Source organism: Lipotes vexillifer, unplaced genomic scaffold (genome assembly GCF_000442215.2).
Source record: "Lipotes vexillifer unplaced genomic scaffold, Lipotes_vexillifer_v1.1 scaffold1207, whole genome shotgun sequence".
In the NCBI taxonomy this organism is placed as follows: Eukaryota; Metazoa; Chordata; class Mammalia; order Artiodactyla; family Lipotidae; genus Lipotes; species Lipotes vexillifer.
Window position 1 is genome coordinate 165,935 of NW_006772733.1, and position 21,772 is coordinate 187,706.

Here is a 21,772-nt window from a genome sequence, read left to right on the forward strand (position 1 = left end):
TAAATCATCCTCCGACTGCTGATGACAGCTTCCCTCCCAAGCCCCTTTTTAGATGCTGTTTATTCAGCTATTGTAAACTGACCAGGTTGCAACAGAAGAGCACCCACTTGTACACAGTGACATGTCGTGCGTCACTTTGCAGTCAGCACTGTCTTATACTGAAGATTGGTCTGTGGTTTCCTTGGGCACCAAACAGAAAACAAGCAAACAAACAAAAGCTACCTGAGATCAGATCTTGCCATTGGCTGTGGAGAAGGACAAGTTAACACAGACGTCTATCCCCTAAGCAGGTCATCATGTAAAGGGATATGGGAGCAAGAACAGCATAAGCCTGAACTTACAGCCAGGAAAGTACTTGTGGGCAGAATGTAGATCACTGAGCTCATTCATTCTTTTCACTGACATCTACAACTACAGGGAGTGTAAACAATAACTAAGAATCCACTGTGTTATGGACTGAATTGTGTTCTCCCCAACCCTAAATTCATATGTTGAAGCCCCAATTTCAATTATAACAGGATTTGGAGACAGGACCTCTAAAGAGGTAAAGATAAATGGGGACATAAGGGTGGGACCCTAATTCAATAGGACTGTATCCTTATAAGAGGAGGAGGAGGGCTTCCCCGGTGGCGCAGTGGTTGAGAGTCCGCCTGCCGATGCAGGGGACACGGGTTCGTGCCCCGGTCCAGGAAGATCCCACGTGGCTGGGCCCATGAGCCATGGCCGCTGAGCCTGCGTGTCTGGAGCCTGTGCTCCGCAATGGGAGAGGCCGCAACAGTGAGAGGCCCGCGTACAGCAAGAAAAAAAAAAAAAAAAAAAAAAAAAAAGAAGAGGAGGAGACACCAGGAATGTGCATGCATGGAGGAAAGACCATGTGAGGACACAGTGAGGAGACTTGCCATCTGCAAGCCAAGGAGAGGGGCCTCAGAAGAAGCCACACCTGCCAACGCCTTGTTCTTGGACTTTCAGCCTCTAGAACTGTGAGAAAATAAGTTTCTGTGGTTTAAGTCACACTGCTGTTATGGCAGCCTGAGTAAACTAAGAATTGAGATGGTTTACAGGCATAGTGCCATCCCAGTGCATCCTGTTGGTGCACTGAGTTGCAGCCCAGAAGCATGGAGATAGCCAGAACTCCATGAAAGCCTGATGCACACACCAAATTTGGCTTCTTTGTCAATTCTTGTCTCTCTTGTGCATTATACTAATAGAAAAAGGAATAGAAGGGCCATCAATTAGATTCCATGTGCTGGACACTGCCCTGAGGATGCAAAAGTGACTCACACAGTTGCTTCCCTTAAGGAACTCATCATGTGGAGAAAGCCAAAGGCAAGATGAGTCAGTACTTTGATATAGGTATAGAGAAGGGCTTTGGAAAACAGGAATGACTAATTTTAATTTAGGACATGGAATTATGCGAAGGACAGGAAGGGTCAGGAAAGGCTTCACAAAGAGAGAGTTTAAGGAGAAATGTTTTTGTATCTACTGCTCTCTAACCATTTCAAACTTGGTGGCATAAAACAATCACCATTTTATCATGCTCAGGAAGTCTGTGTATCAGGAGTTTGGATGAGACACAATTTGGACAGCCTGTCTCTGCTCCATAGTGTCTGGACCCCAGTTGGCTAGCAGTGACTCAAACAACAGGGGGCTGGAAGCATCCACTTCCAAGGTGGCTCTTCACTCATGTGCCTGGCACCTGGAATGAAGGACAGGTTCAGCTGGAATGCCGACCAGAGCACCCTAGATGGCTTCTCCAAAATGGCAGCCTTGGGGTGGTTGAGCTCTTACACTGCACTTCAGGGCATCAGTATCAAGTACCCTCAGTAAATGTGGCAGAAACTGCATGGCTTTTTATGACAGCCTCAGAAGTCACAGAACATCGTTGCCACTATGCCCATTGGTTGAAGCAGTCCCACTTAAAGGGAGGAGACACAGACCCCACCTCTCTTAAGAAGGAGCAATCAAATATTTGTCACCATGTTTTAAAACTGCCATATGGACCCTAAAGCATGAATAGGATTTCAATGAACCTCATGCACTGAAGCTTTATTGCCTAAAATGTTTTTTTCCTGATTTTACATGAATGCACATTCATTATTTAAAAGAAATGAAAATTATGGAAAAATAAAAAGAAACTTCCTCATTACTTCACCAGGCAAGCTATATGACTGGACCTGAGCTAGGAATTAGAGCTATAACTTTAAGTAAGACATAGTTCTTACCTCAGAGGGTTTCCTACTAAACCATAAAGAGATAACCACTGCTAATATGTTGGTGCAGTCCTTCCCAATTTGAATAAAATGGATTGAGATGATTCCGTACTTACAGGTTTGTGTCCTGGTTTTTTTACACCTGGTACACAAGATAGTGTGAGTTTCCTCATAGTATTAAATATTCCACAAAACTGTGATTTTGAATGGGTGTATCACATATCATCATATGAACAGACCATTGTTTATTTCCCTGCTGCTAGACATTTAAGTTGTCTTCAAGTTTTGGCTACTACAAAATAATAATGTAATAAATATGCTTAGTCATCTTTCTGTTTCTCTGAAAACTTTCTTAGGATAAAGTCCTCAATTAGTTGAATTACTAGTTCAGAAAGAAAGAATGTTTTAAAAGCTCTTGATTATGGTTTTGCAATTGGGTTTGCAAAAATATTGTCCCAGTTTGCATTTCCCTAGTGTGTGTTTGAGGAGCATCAAGCAGCAGAACACGTGGGAAGCAAGTCTGTTCCCCAGGTTACAGGGTGGAAAGATTTGGCCCAGTCTGAACTGAGTAAAAGAATACTGCAAGAAACCAAAAGTCAGGTTGGAAACCATAGTCAGCTAATAACCAGCATGGCCTTGGCAACTAAAGAGATGGATGCTGGGAGATGATTACTATGGAGTCTGGGTAAATGAAAAGACTTCCCTGGCTTCAACTTTGGGGCAACATTCTGAAACCAAGTGTGACTTAAGGGATGCTCAGAAACCCAGTTTCATTGTGCGTGCGAATTAGGGCTCCTTGGGTGGTAAGCAACAGAAACCAACCCTGGCTAATCTACACCAAAAGGGAATTTACCAGAAAAACAGCTAATTTCTCAATGGCTAGGAAACCAGGCTCAGAAACCAGGACAAAATGGACAGGAACTGAGGAACTTCATGGGCAGGAAGCAGCACAGAATCAAGGGTCTAAGGCACAAGAACCCCTCACCAGTGTCACCTGGGTACACTGCTGTGAATAAGGAATGACCTCCAATTGGATTCTGTCTTTTGATGACTTTGCTCCAATTTCGGATTCCAGGGAAGGCAGATCTGACTGACCTCAAAAAACTTGAGTGCCTGACCTTGGGCCAGGGACAGGCAGGCACCTCGACTAACAGCTTCTGGTATGTGGAAGAAGTAATTCCCAGAGGTGACTCAGGGCACAGCCAGCCCAAACCAAAAATTATCTACCATACCACTTTACCTGGCAGGGGAAGTACACTAATACTTAACCAGTGTTAATCTCTGAGCCCAGAGTCGCTTACCAGACTGAGCCACTGCCTCCCCGCCCTGCCACGCTCCCACCAAAGTAGGGTTCTGTGGAAATGAAAAGAGACTCAGGGACCGTCAGGCTTTGATGAGACATGGATGAGAAATACTAAATTTGAGCCACAATGTATGAGGCACTGTGCTGGAAGTCAGTATGAACAACCAATTACAATAAAATCCCGCTTTAACTTGAACAGAGTTTTAGCCTCTTCCCCTCCCCGCTCCTTTCTCATATGGAACACTGGGCTTTGACTGATTAAAAGCAACGAGGGAGGGCTTCCCTGGTGGCGCAGTGGTTGAGAGTCCGCCTGCCGATGCAGGGGACACGGGTTCGTGCCCCGGTCCGGGGAGATCCCACATGCCGCAGAGCGGCTGGGCCCGTGAGCCATGGCCGCTGAGCCTGCGCGTCTGGAGCCGGTGCTCTGCAGCGGGAGGGGCCACAACAGTGAGAGGCCCACGTACCGCAAAAAAAAAAAAAAAAAAAAAAACAACAATGACAGAGGGCCAAAGCGAGGACCTACATGCTGCCTTCCGCTTGGCTGGAGTCCCCTCCTCCGCCTGGTGAGCCGATGCGGAACAGAGGAGCCAGAAGATATTGTCGCCTGGCTTTGTTGGGGGGATACTGGACACGGGTCAGGACATGGGTTAACTTTAGGAGGCTGGCTCTCCCCAAGAGCTCTCCCCCTTAGGGCAGTATCTCCCAGCCTTGTCTTTCCCTGCCAGCTGATGGGAGTTACTCCTCATTCCGGGGTATGAACAGGGTCATCAGCCCTGAAGGTGCATCTTGTACTTGGGAACCGGAAGAAGAGACCAGATTGCCCTGTCAGATGCCCCATCATTCAGCCAGGCAGTGACAGAACGAAAAGAGGGCGGTTAAATCTCAGGCACAGAAGCAAGGTGACAAAGATTCATTGCACTTGGGGGACACAGAAAGTCACAGGGTTAGGGAGGTGCTCCTAGGATGGGAGAGTGTTATAAAGGGGAAGGAGGGCCCATTGGGACAGGAGGGTGGTCAGCAAATGGCAGCTCTGTCCTTTCTGGGAAGAGGGCAGCAGCCCTGGTCTCAGATTCCTGTCATTTCTCTTATTAGGAGAATCATCATGGGATGCTGCTGAGTAAGATATTCCCTCTGGTGCTCAGGACTATAGTTAATTAATTGCTCCCTTGGGAAGTGGGTGTTGGGGCACAAGGTGGGGAGAAAGGTCCTGCACTGGCTGCCAGAGTCAACGTCTGCCTTCAAGGGCACGTTCTAGAAAAAACTACAGGATCTTCACATCTGCAGGGCTGTGGCAAGATCCCAACACCTCCCTAGAAAGACCTTCCAGCACCACGGAGGGGACTGGGGAGGTGGCCGTTGTTCCAGGCCCTTTGCTGAGCAGGGGAGCGTGGCCTCGTCATCAGGGGCCAGGGTCAGAGCAGGACGGAGAGGGCAGGAGGGGCTACGGTGGTCCCAGCACACGCAGAAGTGAGAAACTGCCCGGCCGTACAATGTGTAAAGACACTAACAATGTTCTGATTTTTCCCATCATGATGAACACTTCAATATTTTTTTCTGAAATATGAAATTATTTCCAATTCTTTCCTCCCATTTTTCAGGGCTTTGTCTGCTTAGTGTGCTTTGGGGTAACTAAGTGCTGGGTGTGGCCCCATGAGGCCCGACCAGAGGGACTTTGCTAACTGTGTGGAGGCAGCCTGCATGCATCACAGCAAGAATTGAGTCTAGACGTGCAGCGCTCCCTGCCTGGAATCTGTGAGTCACCGGGCTGCTTTCCCGAGGAAGAGAATGTCTGTCCCGGCGAGCTCTGCCCTCCCCCAGGCTGCTCCAGGGGAGCCCCTCAGCCCCATCTGGGGGCAAGGCTGAGGGACTGAGAGCAGGGAAGAGTCTGCAGGGCTATCCAGGGTGGACCGTCACCCCGGAACTGACTTGTGCCCATAGCCTCCTTCTCCTCTGGGCCCCTCAGTCCTGGTCAGAGGGTCCCCGCATCCCGGGTGCGGCCACCTTGCCCTCACCCAGATCCCACGTCCCCTTCAATACCTATTTTGCAGACTCGTCCTTAGAAGTGCAAAATCTTCCTTCAGCGCCTGTGCATCAGGGCAGAAACTGTATTTCATGCCATTCTTGCCCTTGTTCCCATGTTTGCTCCTGATGCAACAGGGCCTTGCTAAGTCCAACTGCATCTCAGCAGAGTTTCTCTTTCAGTGTCAGAGAGGAACGTGTGGTATCGACAACCTGTTTGTTGCCTCCAATCTTTGATTTTCTCATCAGAGGCCCCCAGCTGGCTCCCCACATCTGAAGGCAGCCAACAGAAATCAAAGGTGAGAGCAGTCAGGTGGTTATCACTATTGCAGGCAGATGTCCTCTCAGCAGCTGTGCTAAGATGCGCTGCCCCAAACCTCAGGCCTTTCCTCAGCTGTCCCACCCCTGCAGCTCTGCAGGCCTCACTCCCCCTCTCCCCACCCCCCAACTCTCCCCACCCCCAGGCCCCGGGAGGTACATGATGTGATGAGGAGGGCTTGCATGAAAGGGCGGCAAGTCAACACCTTATATAACAGCTCCAGTTTCTACGTCAGTGTGAGATACGTGGAATCAAAGTCCCTGTGCAGCCATTAATGTGTAATGGCTCAGTCACTGCTTCACAAACCAATCTTTAACGCCTCAGCGAGGAAAAAACAATCCCGCAGTTCTCCCGGGCCCTGGACCTTGAGTCCATCACGGCCACTGGGGCCTCACTCAGACTCAGTTCCCTGACATGAAAGAGAGTCATAGCGTAAAAGAAAAGCAAGGGTGGCGGTTTGTGCCAACACTGAACACTGTTTGCCATGTTTGAGCCAACGCACTTCATCACAGTTCCACCTGCCTGTGGGCTGCCACCTGGCTGATGGATGGCCCCAGCATCTGGAGGCCAAAGGGATGACCCGTGGGGTTACCTCCCTGCACACCGAAAATATTCCAACCATCTCCACCCACAGCTCTGTGGCTTGTGCCAAAATAGGTGAACACCTTCCTTGAGTTTGTATGTGTTGATTTATTAAGAGTGATGTTTCCCCACATCCTGCTAAGGAAAAACGTCTTTCATTTCAGCTTTTGTTGTTATTTTTTTGCCTGTTCTGTCTTCCTGGCATGACCCCAGGCACCTCTTAGTAGCTGTTGTGCTGTCTCCAAGACGACAACCTCCCAAAAAAAGATATTCATATTTCACAGAGGATGGGCCTTACCCTGTTCTCTCTTTCCACACCCCACTTAAGAAAATTCCAGTGTTTGGCAACCTGTCAGTGACAGCCTGTCAGAGTAAAATATTTGGCCAGAAGCTATAAATAGCTCCCTTCTGCTGATGTATTAAAACAATAATGATTATAGGAGTAGGGAGCAGGTCTGGGCAGCTCCTCACTGGGCAAGGTGTCTTATACTTCCGCTCAGGAAGGTTCCCTCTCCTTTGGGAATCACCTACATCAGTGGTTCTAAACTGGGGCCATTCTGACCCCAAGGGACATGGACAATGTCTGCAGGTATTTGTGGTTGTCACAACTTGAGGGGAGGGGGAATGCTACTGGCATCTGGAGGGTGGAGGCCAGGGATGCTGCTAAACACCCTGCAATGCACAGGACAGTCCACACACCAAAGAATGATCTGACCCAAACGTCACTTGTGCCAAGGTTGAGAAACCCTGACAATATCTGCTAAGTCACCCCCACTCTTATATGACATTCCAAGTAGTCTGTGATATATACAGAGAAATCTAGAGTGGAGGTATTGTCACCCCTCTTCAATTCACTTAAACTTCATTAAAATGTATCAAACGTGTCTACTTGTGTAAGCGCACACAGATAGGATTGCGTCTCTGCCTGCCGGAAGTCTAATCCCAGCCGTGGAGACAGACACAAGTACAAACCACACAAGGGAAGATAAGCCAGCAGTGTTGACAGTTGTCTCCTCATACGAAGGGCTGGGAACCTGAGACAGAGAGGTGAACTCCCCCTGGCCTGGAGGGCAGGCGGGCTTCAGAAGTCCTCAGAAAGGAGAATTCACACTGTGAATTCACGCTGTGAATACAGACGAGGAAACCCCTGCCTTCAAAGTGGGACAGGAAGCGCTGAAGGCTTGGGAAGAACTGAGCAAAGACAGGGGCCTGCCTGGTGGGAGAGGACCAGAGGGCTGTGCTGGTGGCTGGCGTGGGCTGCGTGGTGCTTTGGGACGGAGGATGAGGCCAACTTTCTTCTTTTTGTTGCATTTACTTTTTTTTGAATAACAGGCCACATATTTCTGTGTCAGATTTTCATAGTTTCCCCTTTGTTTGCTACAGTAACATTACTAGTCAGTCGAGAATCTTGCCATTTTTATGCAGTATTTAAAGGGGAGAAGGGTTTTCACCTAAAATGTAAATTATCAAGTTCCTCCTGGGGCCAGAACCAAGTAAGATTCTGTACTTGGTTCAGTTGTTACTAACTTTGTGTGAGGTCCAATTTGTTTTTAGAAAAACTCACTTTGAGTGTGTATATTTGGAAGGATCTCAGAATCATGAGATTCTAGGAATGCTAGAATCTCATTTCTCAAGAAATGCTCAGGTTCAGTTTTGTCCGGTCCAGCAGACAAGCTCTGATCATCACCCTTTCACACGTGAAATGGTTACATTTCTGTATATTTCAGACAGAGAATAAACCAATACTAAATGGCAGGATTTTTTATTGGAAACATTGGCTAAGGGGTACAGTTCTTCAGATTTGGGGGAGTAACCATTGTCCAAGTGGTTCTGCCCAGAGTTGATGGCCCAGAGATCAAGGAGATAATCTTAGCGCACGCACGTCTGTGTGTGTGTGTGTGTGTGTGTGTGTGTGTGTGTGTGTGAGTGAATGCAGGGCTAAAGGGCAATAAGAAGCCACCAATCTCAAGATTTATGGGGGTGAGGTGTTCTCATCTCTGCTGATTGAGGGAGCAGAGCCAGTGAGATCTCCTAGAAGCAGATGTGGGGAACAGTTGGGACTGTTAATAGTCAGCGGCTAAAGTCCATCTGGAAAGTGTCTGTCCAGGGATTCCTTGGATACTGGAGCCATTTTAGGAAATTCAGGCTTTTGGCAGAGCAGACAGCCTCCCTTGGGGGCGGCAGGGGTGGAGGGTGGATCTCCCCAGGGATCTTGAGTGCCTGTGGCTACCAAGAAGCACTCCAACCCAAATTTCCCTGAATCCAGGCTCCCTGGGGACCCTCCCACCCTGGTTCAGAAGCTCTGCCTTAATTACAGCTTGAACTGAGATGACCTTGTATTTTCCTGTGAAAAATGCACCCCTATTCACGTCAACATCCACAATGTGGGGCTCATTGCTGCATCAGTTGTCCCACTCCAGGGCAGGACCCACCCAGGAAAAGCCCTGATTTTCTTTCTAAGGGACATCCCTAGTTTACCATAGCAAATGGATTATTTCCCCAATAGTAGGCCACTCAGCGTGTGACTCAGAGAGCTGCTTTTGTCAGGTCATGAGATGAAGGAGGAAACTGTGGGGAAACACCAGATCCTTGGCTACCCCATTTCCTAAAGCGAACCTTACCCCTGGCATCATAAAATGACTTCGGCAGCCTTCTACCTGCCACAAATGAACTGAAAAGACAGATGTGTAAAAACCAGATCCTTTTTGTGTGACAACATAAATGCTTTACGAGATCCCTTTATGGCAGCCACTAATCACTTACTCATCTTTTGCTCAACCCAGGGATGGTCCCCTTCTGCTCTGAAGAAATAGAAGAAAGGCAACTTCCTATAAAACAGACTTGGGAGGAATCCACGGCAGGGAGATGAAAGTGCGGAGATCATTCCTGGACATGGCTTCTAGGGATTGGCGGTACCTTCCAAGATAACGCCAATCAGGGTCATAGTAGCTGCCTCCCTCCCACCCAGGAGACGCCCACGCTGCCCTATGGATTTTCAGGCTCCTGGTCACTGGCTCTCTGCAGGAAGTCAGTTGTGCACTTGCACTGGAAGTGAGTGCTTAGGGCAAAGGCACCAAGCTGTCACTGGTTAATATTTCTTTGGAGTAGAAGCAGGTACACATCAAATCTGCTGTGTGTGGCCCTTCACATCTCCTGAGCTTTCTAACACTCCTGGTGACATAGGAGTGATTTGCCAAAGGCAAAGCACATTTGTGTTACACCGAGGGTCTGTTTCCACCTTGGATCCCTGGTCTTCTTGTGTGAGTCTGGAGGCCTGCATCCTTGTTCTCAGAAACTGTGGTTTCAAGGGGCACCTTTTTCCCCAGGCTGATCCTCCCAGGTGCTCGGCTGCTGCCTGACTGTGGCCATCACTTCTGGAGTTTGAACTGCAGATTATTCGTCAGAACCTTTGTGATGCCCTGATGCCCTGCTCAGAGCTATCATTTACCAAGCATTGATTCTTGCAAGGTGTTTACATATGTCATCTAACTTAATCCTCACAGGGATCCTGTGCTCACTTTACGAGAAAGGAATTCTGTCCACGCCGGCCACATTCACCCAAACTGACCCACGTAGACCCAGCTAAAGGTAGGAGACCAGACAGCCCCTGTTTGAGCATCGTTATGGCACTTGCTGTCTTTTTACAGGTTTGATTTTTCAAATCGAGTTGCTATTTGATACTCTAGTCCTACTACTGGGAAAATGATACCAGGGACATGGGGATGCCTTGGGTATGGCTGGCCTGAGGTAGCAAACAACCCAAGGTGGGGAGCAGTAAGTCATGGGAAATCCCAGACAGCTGCGCCAGTAATTCAGCTTCTGTTTCCCCCAAAGCAGCTGAAATCTAGGTTTTGTTTTCATTTTATATCAGAAAACTTCTAGTTTTAAATGTTGGCAACTGATTTAAAAAATGAATGAAACAAAACTTGTTTAACACCCTGCAAGCGAAGTAACACATTTGGGAGCTGGTTTGCAACTTCCAGGTTAGGTTTTCCATGAGATACAGAAATTCAAACATGGGATAGAACAGGACCCTTTTTTTTTTTCATGAAATATACTTTTTATTAGAGTATATTAAAATCCTCAAACTTCAGAACAAAGTTCTAAAAAATATAAATGCTTAGGTATTTTTCTCACTAACTTTATTTTCCATATTAATATCACCTTCTATTCATACGACAGTTTACACGGTGCATTAAGATCGAGGACATTGTCCCATCCATTGCTCACAAGGCAGCTGTGAGGTGTGCACTGTTACTTCCATAGGTGCAGGCAGGGAAACTGAGGCTGAAAGAGGCTCAGCCACTGACTCAAAGCCCCAGGACCACACACTGTCAGCCTGAAACCCAGCCACAGCTTCCCAACTCTTCTGTTCTTCAGTAAACCTTGATTTTTAGTTTCTTTCATCAGCACTACTATACCAATAAGTATTCTTCACTCCAGGCCACACAGTTTTTTTCCCAAGTCAGCTCTAGCATGAAATAGAAAAGAAATCATAAACTCTCCTTTAACCTAGCACTGAGCTTTTTTTTAAGAGGCCAATAAGGGAGAGGGTGATGGCTCTTAACCCAAGGTTGGGGGGCCTAAGAGTGAGTGGAAGGAGGAAACCTGTACCCCCTGCAATTGTCTGCAACACTGTGTGGAGAGGTGCTCTGGGCATGTTCTGGGGAAGGAGACTGTAGCTTCCTCCGGAGGGTGTCCAGCTTTCTTGCAGAGGGCGAGAGCTATGCATGTTTGACTCCAAACCCTTGATCTCTATCGATACTGAATCATAACTTAAGCAACCTTTCTAAATGTGCAAACTGATTTTTCCCCAATACGCTCCTCTATCAGGAAGATGTAACTCAAGCCACTTTGCATCTGAAATTGGTCACCACCAACTAATTTAATCCCTTGCTTATCAATGGCTTATTACTATGGACCCGGCTGTGTTCCTGCAGGACAGGCCTCCGCAGTTGTTAGGACCTTGATCAGCCCTCAGACTTTATAGTTGGTTTCTTCTTAAAAGGCCCAAGCCCTTTTTTCCTGTAATGAACATTGCAAAACACTTTTGAACAAAATATAATCTTTTCATGAGGAATAATTACTTTGTGCTAACATGTTAAGAACCCTCATACACTGTTGATGGGAATGTAAATTGGTGCACCCACTGTGGAAAACAGTATGGAAATTTCTCAAAAATTAAAAATAGAACTGCCATATGACCCAGAAATTCCACTCCCGGGTATATATCCAAAAAAAAACAACAAAACACTAACTCGAAAAGATACATGCACCCCATTGTTCATAGCAGCATTATTTATAACTGCCAAGATACGGAAGCAACCTAAGTGTCCATCAACAGATAAATGGATAAAGAAGATGTGGTATATATATACAGTGGAATACTACTCAACCATTAAAACCATTAAAAGAATGAAATTTTGCCATTTGCAGCAACATGAATGAGCTTGGAGGGCATTATGCTCAAGTGAAATAAGTCAGAGAAAGACAAATACTGTATATCACTTATACGTGGAATCTAGAAAATACAAAAAACTGGTGAATATACCAACAAAAAAAGAAGCACTCACAGATATAGAGAACAAACTAGTGGTTACCAGTGGGGAGAGGGAAGGAGGGACAATATAGGGGTCGGGGATTAAGAGCTACAAACTATTAGGTATAAACTAAGCTACAAAGATACACTGTGCAACACAGGGAATATAACCAATATTTTACAGTAGTTATAAATGGAGTATAAACTTTAAAAATTGTGAATCACTATAGTGTACACCTGTAACTTATCTAATATTGTACAACTATACTTCAACTAAAAAATTTTTTTTAAAGAATATGTAAAAAGAAGAACAAAGTAAGCAATAAAGTAACAGGCATTTCTTCTGTTAAGAAGTCTTTCTGGACAATGCAAGAACCCATAGCAGGAACTTCTCACTAGATGGTACAAAGAGCACCCAGGGCCTAGAGTGTCACCTATTTCATCACCTTTGCAACTGTCTGTGGGAGACAACATGCAGAGAATTCTTATAACAGGGGGTGGGGAGCCCCCCCCAAAGATGACATCATAGGGAACCACAGCACAGGTGTGGAGTCGGGTGGCCTGGATTTGATATCCAGCCTTGCACCAGCTCATGGTGTGACTGAGGATGTCATCTTACCTCTCCAGGGCTCCTGAGCTCCTGTCTCTCTGACAAAATGACCTCTAAGGACAAGAAGGTCAGAAGGGAAAAAGGAAACAGGAGTAATATCTACCGAGAACCCACCAGGTTACCAGGTCCCGTGCCTGGTATTATCACACTCAGCCTCTCATTTAAATCCTCACAATGGAGGGGCTCCCCTGGTGGCACAGTGGTCAAGAATCTGCCTGCTAATGCAGGGGACACAGGATCGAGCCCTGGTCCAGGAAGCTCCCACATGCCACGGACCAACTAAGCCCGTGCGTCACAGCTACTGAGCCTGTGCTCTAGAGCCACGAGCCACAACTACCGAGCCCACGTGCCACAAGTACTGAAGCCCACGCGCCTAGAGCCCATGATCCACAACAAGAGAAGCCACTGCAATGAGAAGCCCGTGCACCACAACGAAGAGTAGCCCCGGCTCACCGCAACTAGAGAAAGCCTGCGTGCAACAACGAAGACCCAACACAGCCAAAAATAAATAAATAAAACAAATAAATTTATAAAAAATTTTTAAAAATTAAAAATAAGTAAATCCTCACAATGGGACTTTTGGATCCGTGCCCAAGGCCACATGACTTGTAGATGGCATGGCCAGAATCCAAAGCTGGGTCTGTCCAACCCTAAATGGCACGGTTCAGGGGATCTCAAACTCCGCCCATGAAGCACCTCCAGCAAGAGAAAAGACTGACCCCTTGAATTAGTTTGCTCAGAGCTCCTGTAACGAAGTACCACAGGCTTCAACAAAAGAAATATGTTGCCTCACGATTCCAGAGGCCAGAAGTTTGAAATCAACGTGTCAGCAGGGTTAGTTCCTTCCGAGGCTGAGAGGAAGGATCTGTTCCAGGCCTTCTCCTAGCTTCTGGGGGTTTGCTGGCAACCTCTGGCATCCTTGCCTGGTAGACACATCACCCCCATCTCTGCCTCCACGTTCACACAGCCTTCTCCCCGTGTGCATGTCTGTGTCTCATTTCCGCTTTTTATAAGGACGCCCGTCACACTGGATTAGGGGCCCACCTAAGGAATTACATCTGCAATACCCTATTGCCAAATAAGTTCATATTCTGAGGTCCTAGGAGTTAGAACTTCAACATATTTGGAGAGACACAATTCAACCCATAATACTACCCACTTCAGGAGTCTCAGGGGTGTGGCTTATGGCATCTGCTACCAGCACAAAATGTTTCTGAAGCATCATGCATTATCTTTAAAATGTATGCACACTGAGCACACAACTCCATTGTTAGATCACTATTTCATATAAAACAACATTTCCCAAAAGTCTGTGAGTAAAATTAGTGATCCAGAAAGCTGCTCCATGTTGATCCTAGGGATCTGGGACCTCACATCTTTTCATGTCTGTAGAGGATGCTCACACCAAGTGTGAAAGCCTCTGAGAAGCAGAGACACCTGTAAGGAAGAAAAGGCACATTTAACCTAAATGAGCTTGAAGAATATTGACCGAGACAGGGCTGAACAAGAAGTCATGCGAACTAGATACACAGAGAAAATACAGAACATCCCTGACCAAGATCCCTGACCAACGAACCAGACCAGTGTGGAAACAACACTTGCAGAGAGCCCTGTTGCAACCACACAGCTTTTTTTCATTCTCTCCTCTTTCCATTTGAACAGAAATCAGCGTCGCACAGCACTGTTCATCCCGTTTCCCCAACACAATGGCTTTTGAAGAACATGCTTTTGAAGTGCAGGTGCCGTGGGGACAAAGCTGACGGTTGTGGTAGTAACCAGCTTTGTAACACACTGGTCAGATTCACATTTTTCTATTATAGTAAATGTGCCTCAAATAACAGAACTTACCAGCAACACTAACCATGGCCATACTGTTCTTTTACTTCCTAAGAAATAACATTTTCAGAAGTGACAAAGGACTCCGACAAAGGCCCAGCAATGGGAGTGAGAATGACTCAAGTGGCAAAAAGGGCTCTCGATGTGGTTCACTTATTGCCCCACTTGGTTTGTGACAGAAAAGTGGGTCGAGCTGATGCATTTCCACATGCTGACGACCTACCGCCAGTCCCGTAGAGCTGCACTCCCTCCAGAGCCCAAGCTGGAGAGAGCCTCTGATGGACAAGGCTCCAAAGACAGCACCAGATACCTTGATGTCCTGGAAAAAGAGGTGGCTTTCTGCTTTCCTTGCTTAAAAACATGGGGACCACGGTGTTCTTTTATTTTTTTCTCCTGCCCCTCTATTAGGAGACATACGAACTTCACAAAGGCATTCCTTGTCCACTTAGCAGAAATGTCTATCAAAATCAGACCACAGTCAAGGAGAAGACATCCCACAGGATGTGGCCAAGTGACAAGCCTGGAGAACACACCTGACACAAGGTTATCGCTCAGGGCAGCCATGAGGCTGCCGCTCCACTCAGGAAAAACCCCTACTGATGCCTGGGTTCTGAAAGCTGTGCACGGAATGCCAAAGGTCACTCCTGAGAGACCCGGTGTTAGCAAACACAGTGGCCAGACCCTTGCGTAAAGTATATGACAGAGGAAGATGGCCCTCAAGGGAAGGAGGGAGATGGGGATCAGAAAAACCAGAGCCTGCAGGGGCCATCAGCCCCCTTTGGCGAGTGATCAGCTCCCCCAGGGCAGTGGGGACTGTTCCCTTCTCTAGGGAGATGAGCCTTCCTCAGAAGCAGGGCTATTTCATCAGGCTTTCCCACAGCCCGAAGAGAATATCTCATGAGATCATCCGAGTCCCTCTGTCCTGATCCCACATCCATCACAGCTATTGCTGTTTCCCAGGCCTCCCGATAATGAAAGGCACGGTGTCTACTGGAAAGGTGTCTGCGCAGGAGGGGTAACTGACGCTCGGCCTGTAATGAAGCAGAAGCTGTAAATGATGTCTAAGGATTGTGCACATCTTTCAGCTCTCACTGTCCTCTCAGATCCCAGCCTCCTCCCTCCCTCCCCCATCAGCCCACAAGGGTCATCCCTGGGCAAGCTGAGACAGACAGAAGGGGCCAGGTACCCAGCCAGGGCCTGGAGCCTGTGGCCTGGGGGCCCTGCATGCACTCTGGACCACATCCACGCTGCCCACATTCAGAGCTCAAACCCTGGGTAGAGCTCTGAGGAGATAAGCATTTTAAGGCAATACGGTCACAGTCTGGTTTGCAGCCTGGTTTTGTGTGAGTTACTGCCCAGCAGATCCCCAAGCACGATGTCCTCACCAGGGCAGTGTCCAGGCTGGGGACAGCAGGCAGCTCTGCCCAGCACCTCTGGCCAGCTGCCTCTCCTAGAAGTTCGTCACGTGCCCCTCAGAATTTGTTGAAAGTCAGTGGGATTCCTGAAACAAGATGGGATTAAGCCACAGAAAGCAGGACCCAACCCAGTGGTAATGATGGGGGGGAAAATGGCCCCTAAGGGTAAAAAAGAAGGCAAAGTACTGTAATTTAAATGCATTTTGGGAGACTCTCCCTGAAATTGGCTAGGCCAGGGCACCAGACTGGTTATATTTTTCTAAAAAAAACCAGAAAACCTCCAAAGCAAGGAAGAAACCCTGGTTATGATCATTCTTTCCCTCCAACTTTTATCCCGTAGACAGTGGCTCCCCAGCAGCGTGTCTGCCCCCACCCCAACTAAAAAGGACACATGACAATGTCTGGAGACGGTTTTAGTTGCCGCAGCTGGGGAACACGACCAGCATCTAGTAAGGGAGAGATGAAGAATGTTGTTAAACACCCTGCAACACACACGCCAGCACCGCCCCCACCTCCCGCCCGACAAAGAATTATCCCAAAATGACAAAGAGCCGCTGCCGAGAAACCTTGCCTTCAGAGAGTGATTTTCCTGGTCTCTCACCAACTCACGTGCTGCTAAACCAAACAAAATGTATACGGGGGATTCATAACAAGAGGGGGCTCGATGGTGACCGAGAACATAACAGCGGGTCCTGGACCATCAAACACTTTGAAGAATACCAGCAGTCAGCTCTAGGGAGCCACTTCTCTGATTTTAAAGCATCGTCTTCTGAAGTCCGTTAAGCATCTAGCCTCTCACTGTGTTACAGTCAAGTTAATTGGCAAAGGGAGTTCAGTGGAACCTCTGTCCTCTAAGAGTTTACAATGTGAGATGGAGAGTAATAACTGGGCAGCGCTTTCTATAAAGCTGAGATGAACAAATAAAGGGAGAAGTCAGGCCATGCCAATTGTACAAGCTGGGAGCTGAGTATATTCTGAGAGATGGTCAGGGAGGATACGAGTCAGCACAGGTGAGTAAGGTGGCACTGAAGGAACGTAAGAGACGGCCTTCAGGTGGTGCTCACCTGCACCTTCATTTATCTATACTTTCACTCAAGTATGCACCGCATGCTTCCAGGCAGTAAAAGTACAGAAGGCAAAGTCTCTGTGCCCCTAAGATTCACACAAAGAAGCAAAATACAAAAATGTCATTTTGAGAGGTACAGCAAATAGATGTTATAGTGTTCGGTGAAGCGGGTGATGCCTGCACGTGGTAGAACTTGCATTTGACCTGGGCCCGGAGCCTGGGTGCCGCTGAGGGGAGCTGAGCTTGCCTGAGAGCCCCAGACCAGAGATGCAGTCTGGGGATTAGGTATCATGCTGACAAGAATCTCTGTAAAGGGCGTTCTGATTTACGGTATCTGTTCTGGCTTGTCTTTTGGCCACTCAGCAAAACTCTCTGCGCTTCAGTTTCTCTCTCCTTCCCATTTCCAAACAATTAAGACCATACCTACTCTTATTAGGAACCACAACCGTGTGAAGCCCTGCGGAGCGTAGTGGCAAGATGATCAACATCAGTGAGCTTCAAGAGAGATGGTAGCAGTTCTTACTCACAGGGCATCTAGTGTTGTTTACGTGCCTCTGACCTCACTCAGAAACAGCAACTCAGAAACCTACCCAGGCAAAAAGTCACACGCTTTGAAGACCTACTAATATTTCAATGGCCTAAACATTTTCCAGGACCAAGTCTCTACCAGAGCTGCAAACAAGCAGTCAGATGGACTGCCCTGTGAGCTTTCTCCTCTACCATGAACCCACAGAAAGGTCAGCAGCCGGACACAGAAAGAGGAGAAGGGTCCTATAAACACAGACAGTTTAATCAACCATGAAGAAAACCAGGAGTTGACTGAAAGTGCTTTGTCAGGAAGAGAAGCGAGGCCCCTGCCCTCAGAGAAAGGCGAGGAAGGTTGGAGGTCATTTAGCAGCAGAGATGGCCACTGACCACAGAGGCCACTGCAGAGGCACCAAGGGCCTGGTGGGGATGTCAGGGAGGGGAGGGGTGGCAACCAGCGTTTGGCTATTTTCCAAAGAATAGGACAAATAAACGTTCCCTAGAAAGAAGATTAAATTTTAGCTCAGTAACAAGAGAAGATACTGTTTTAAAACCACCATAATTACTTAAGAGTTGGTTACTCCTTCAAGCTTATGTCCATCAAGCCTGTCATTTCTGATTCCAGACTCCTCAGGGAATTTTAAAAACTGGTTTATTCAAATTACATCAGTATCCTTTACTTGCCTCTAAAAAAATCAAGGTCAAGCTATGTTGATGTGAAAAAGAGAGTTTAGATGAATGAGGGCTGACACCCAGTCTCTGGCCCTGTAATTACTTTCTTTGTAAACCTGAATACCGGATCAGATGGATGCCTTCTCCACACTTTTTGTCGTATTTATGGAATACCTTTAAACAATGGAATCTGGAACCGCCAGCAACGTTGTGTCCAAATATATCCAAGCCTGTTTGTTTATGTTTTTAATTGAAAGTCAAACAATTTTAGACCAACTTGTCTATGGTATCATTGGAAATGCATATTTTTAGAAAATTCTTGAGAATTTTGCATACCATTAAAGTAACTTGACATCATACTTTATATTTCCCAGCTGTGATTGCTGTTGGAATGAAATCAGTGGAAGCATTCCAGAAAGTCTGCAGCCTGAAAGGTTTGCTTAAGAATTCTGATTCCACTAGAAAACCATTTCTTTTAAGATGGCTTTACCATTTTCCAGTGGCTCATGTAATATGGTTGGTTTGTTCTCATTACAATTAAAGATGCAGTTCATTAAAGAGTCTTTAACTTCATTAAAGCAAGGCTTTCTATTAATGTTATCAAGCACTGATGGGCTTCTAATCGGACATTCTCAGCAGGTAGGAAAACAACTTTCAAACCCTCTGATTTTGTATGGAGCAATGCTCATTTCTACACAAAGACTTTCATTTCTGTGATCTGGCCTGGTAAAGTGTTTATTCCTTCATGCTCAGTCTAGTTTATTTGAGTCCCAGGTCTGTGGGCCTGATAATATGTAGAGGAGGATAATTTATATGGGAAGACAGTTGTGCTGTTTATATTCAATACTTGAGGATTAGGAAAAATTTAAACCAATTAAGAATTCCCATCATCAGGAGTTTCTTAGAAGGAAATGACTTTTCAAGGCATGTGGGAATTATCAAGAATGTAATTTTCCCCTGAGATGATGTGTTGGTACACAAGAGGAGTGTTGGCAGGATATCCAGAGGAACTGATAACTCGCACATGAGGAAATGAGTCGCTACGTTCAAGGCTACATGACAGGAGACCAGGGCATATTTTCCCCATTTATGTTTTCATTTTCAAGAGTAGTGGAATTCGGTTACATCTTGATTGTTCAGTATAATAAAGGATATGTGAGACAGGGATAGAAAAACCACAAATCGTGAGTAAAATAAGAAAACCAGGGATTACTTTTTTTTCCTGTTTATTAACATTCACACCAAGCTGTGTACTTTGGTTACCATGGCCTCGTGGTATCTCATGTCACAGGCCACACCGTATAAAATCACAGAGGCCCTGACAGGCAGGAAGAGAGGCGGGGCCTTGTCTGAGTAACACAAACAGCCCAGTGTGTTGGACGTGAGCCTGGGTGCACTGCGGCCTGAGGCGCCCAGCCCAGGAGCCGGCTGGCTGCCGCCCCACTTCTTCTCCTGCCTCCGCCTGCCCCCTAGTGGACGGCCGTGGGAAAGCGTGGGAGTCCGCCTGGGGGTCTTTGCGGGGGCTGAGATGCTACTCCCTGAGAGCGGGCCTCCCCCAGCCCTGTTCCCAGGCACTCTCCGTCAATTTCCTGGAGAATCAGGGTTCCGCCTGGCATGCTCTGAAGTCTCCCTAGGATGAACACCATCATTTATGTCGTTTTCCCCATTTTCCTCTACCTCTGCCTGCCTGATCCCCCGCTGGCCGGCACCTTCCCTTGTGCAATCCCCACACGAGACATGCCTTTTCTAGAAAGGACAAATTATTCCTTCTTTGGGTCCTGCAAACTGTAGAGAACCAACACAGTACGGTGCTATTGAACCCATTCCCACTGTAGGGGCCTCTTATGCCTCCTATATGTCCCTATAGCCATTCATTTATTCATCAGATACCTACTAGATGCCGCACCCTGCGCCCGGCCCTGGAGACACGGAGGAAACCGGGCCAAGGTTCCTGCCTGCCTGGAGGAGCACACAGCCCAGAGGGACAGCTCATCCATCAGCTGCTGCGTGATGAGGCTCACACCTCTAAAAAGACAAGAGTGCGGCGCTGCGGGAGCGAAGGCGGTGAGGGCAGAGGCTTTCTGGATTTGTTGTGGGTTCTCGTCACAGCAAGCTTTGCCCCACAGCTGCTTTGTTCGAACGACTCAGAAAAGTAAATGCGGCTGGCACGGGCTGTCCGGACACCACACACCTCTAGGATACCCTGGCTGTGCTGCGCATTTTCATCCCTGCCCAAGTCACAGAGATCCGATGGTGCTGACAGGAGGCAGACATCACCCGGAGCCCCTCAGATGACGCACTGCTCGATTTTCCCACCGTGGCAGCCCTCAGCTCCTGCCAACACTCTCCTCTGGCTTGCTCACTTCAAGCCTCCCTGAATTTTTCTGAGGCCCGGGTTTCCCACATCACTGATTCACAGAGATGGAAGACCTAGAAAAGAAAAAAAGTTAACTCTCTCAAATGACTCAGGAGACCTCTTGGACCCTGTAATCTGTGTATCGACCTGCACTGTAAAAGCTGAGAGTAATAATATTGTCATCTGTGTAAGGAAAGCTGGAAGAAAAACAGATTAACATTCTTCTGAACTCCTGGCTCCTGGCAAAAATTAGTGTCACGAGGATGGATTCTCAGCCACGGTCTGACAGCGGAATACCTCATCCAGAGGTGAAGGTACCTGTAAAGACCCCCAGAAGATGACAAGTTCCTGGGGCCTGGGCCGCATTTACTTATCTCTCTCTCTCTCTCTCTCTCTCCCACTCTCTCCCTCTCTCTCTCTCTCTCTCTCTCTCTCTGATGAAGTAAATGTTTGTGGGATGAATGGTTGCCACCTCCAGCCCTGTCAGGCCCTGGAAGAAACACAGACTGGGAAATGAAACCAACTGGCAGGCCCTAGACTCTTGCATTTAAGATTCATGAACAAAGAAGAGGAAATGACTTGTGTGCTACAAAACTACTGAGAGATATGACGGCCGAGGAAGGATGGGAATCGCCTACGGGAGAGGAGCGGGTGGGGGGAAAATTCCCCGCGGGGGTCGAGGGGGGCGGTGGGGCGCTGGTGTGAGAGGGCACAGAAGCACCAGTGGGGGCAGCCAGAGCAAGGCGGTCATTTCGCCCCCAGCGGAGAAGGGTGGAGCTGCGGGTCAGCAGCGGATGGCGCCTGCGAGGTGTTCAGAAGGCGGAGCCAAAGACCCCTCCGGGAATTGACCCGAAATCCTTGGTTTTCCCTGAGGCGGCTGTGGCCTGGGGGAAGGGAAGTTACATATAGCTATAAATGTTGTGCACTCTGCAACTTTTGCAATTAGTCTAAAGAAACTCCAACATCCTATTTTAGGATGGCATGCATTCAAATTATCATCCTGTGCCCCAGCTCTGGGTTCCATGAAGTCCTTATTCTTCCCGCATTTCTGCTTTTCCTCCATGTACCCTTAATAGCACCCATAATTCACTCACTTCAAGTCAACAAATATGGATTGAATGCCCACTCTTTGCCGGGTCATACTAGGTACCAAGAATACAATGTCAGCAAAAACAGACATGATCCCTGCCCTCATGGAACTTACACAATGGAAAAGGAGATGACCTTGATCAAATAGCCACGCAAATTAACATGACACTGCAATGTGTGGTGCCCCAAGTACATAATAAGGGGTTTGATTTAATAAGGGATATCAGGGAA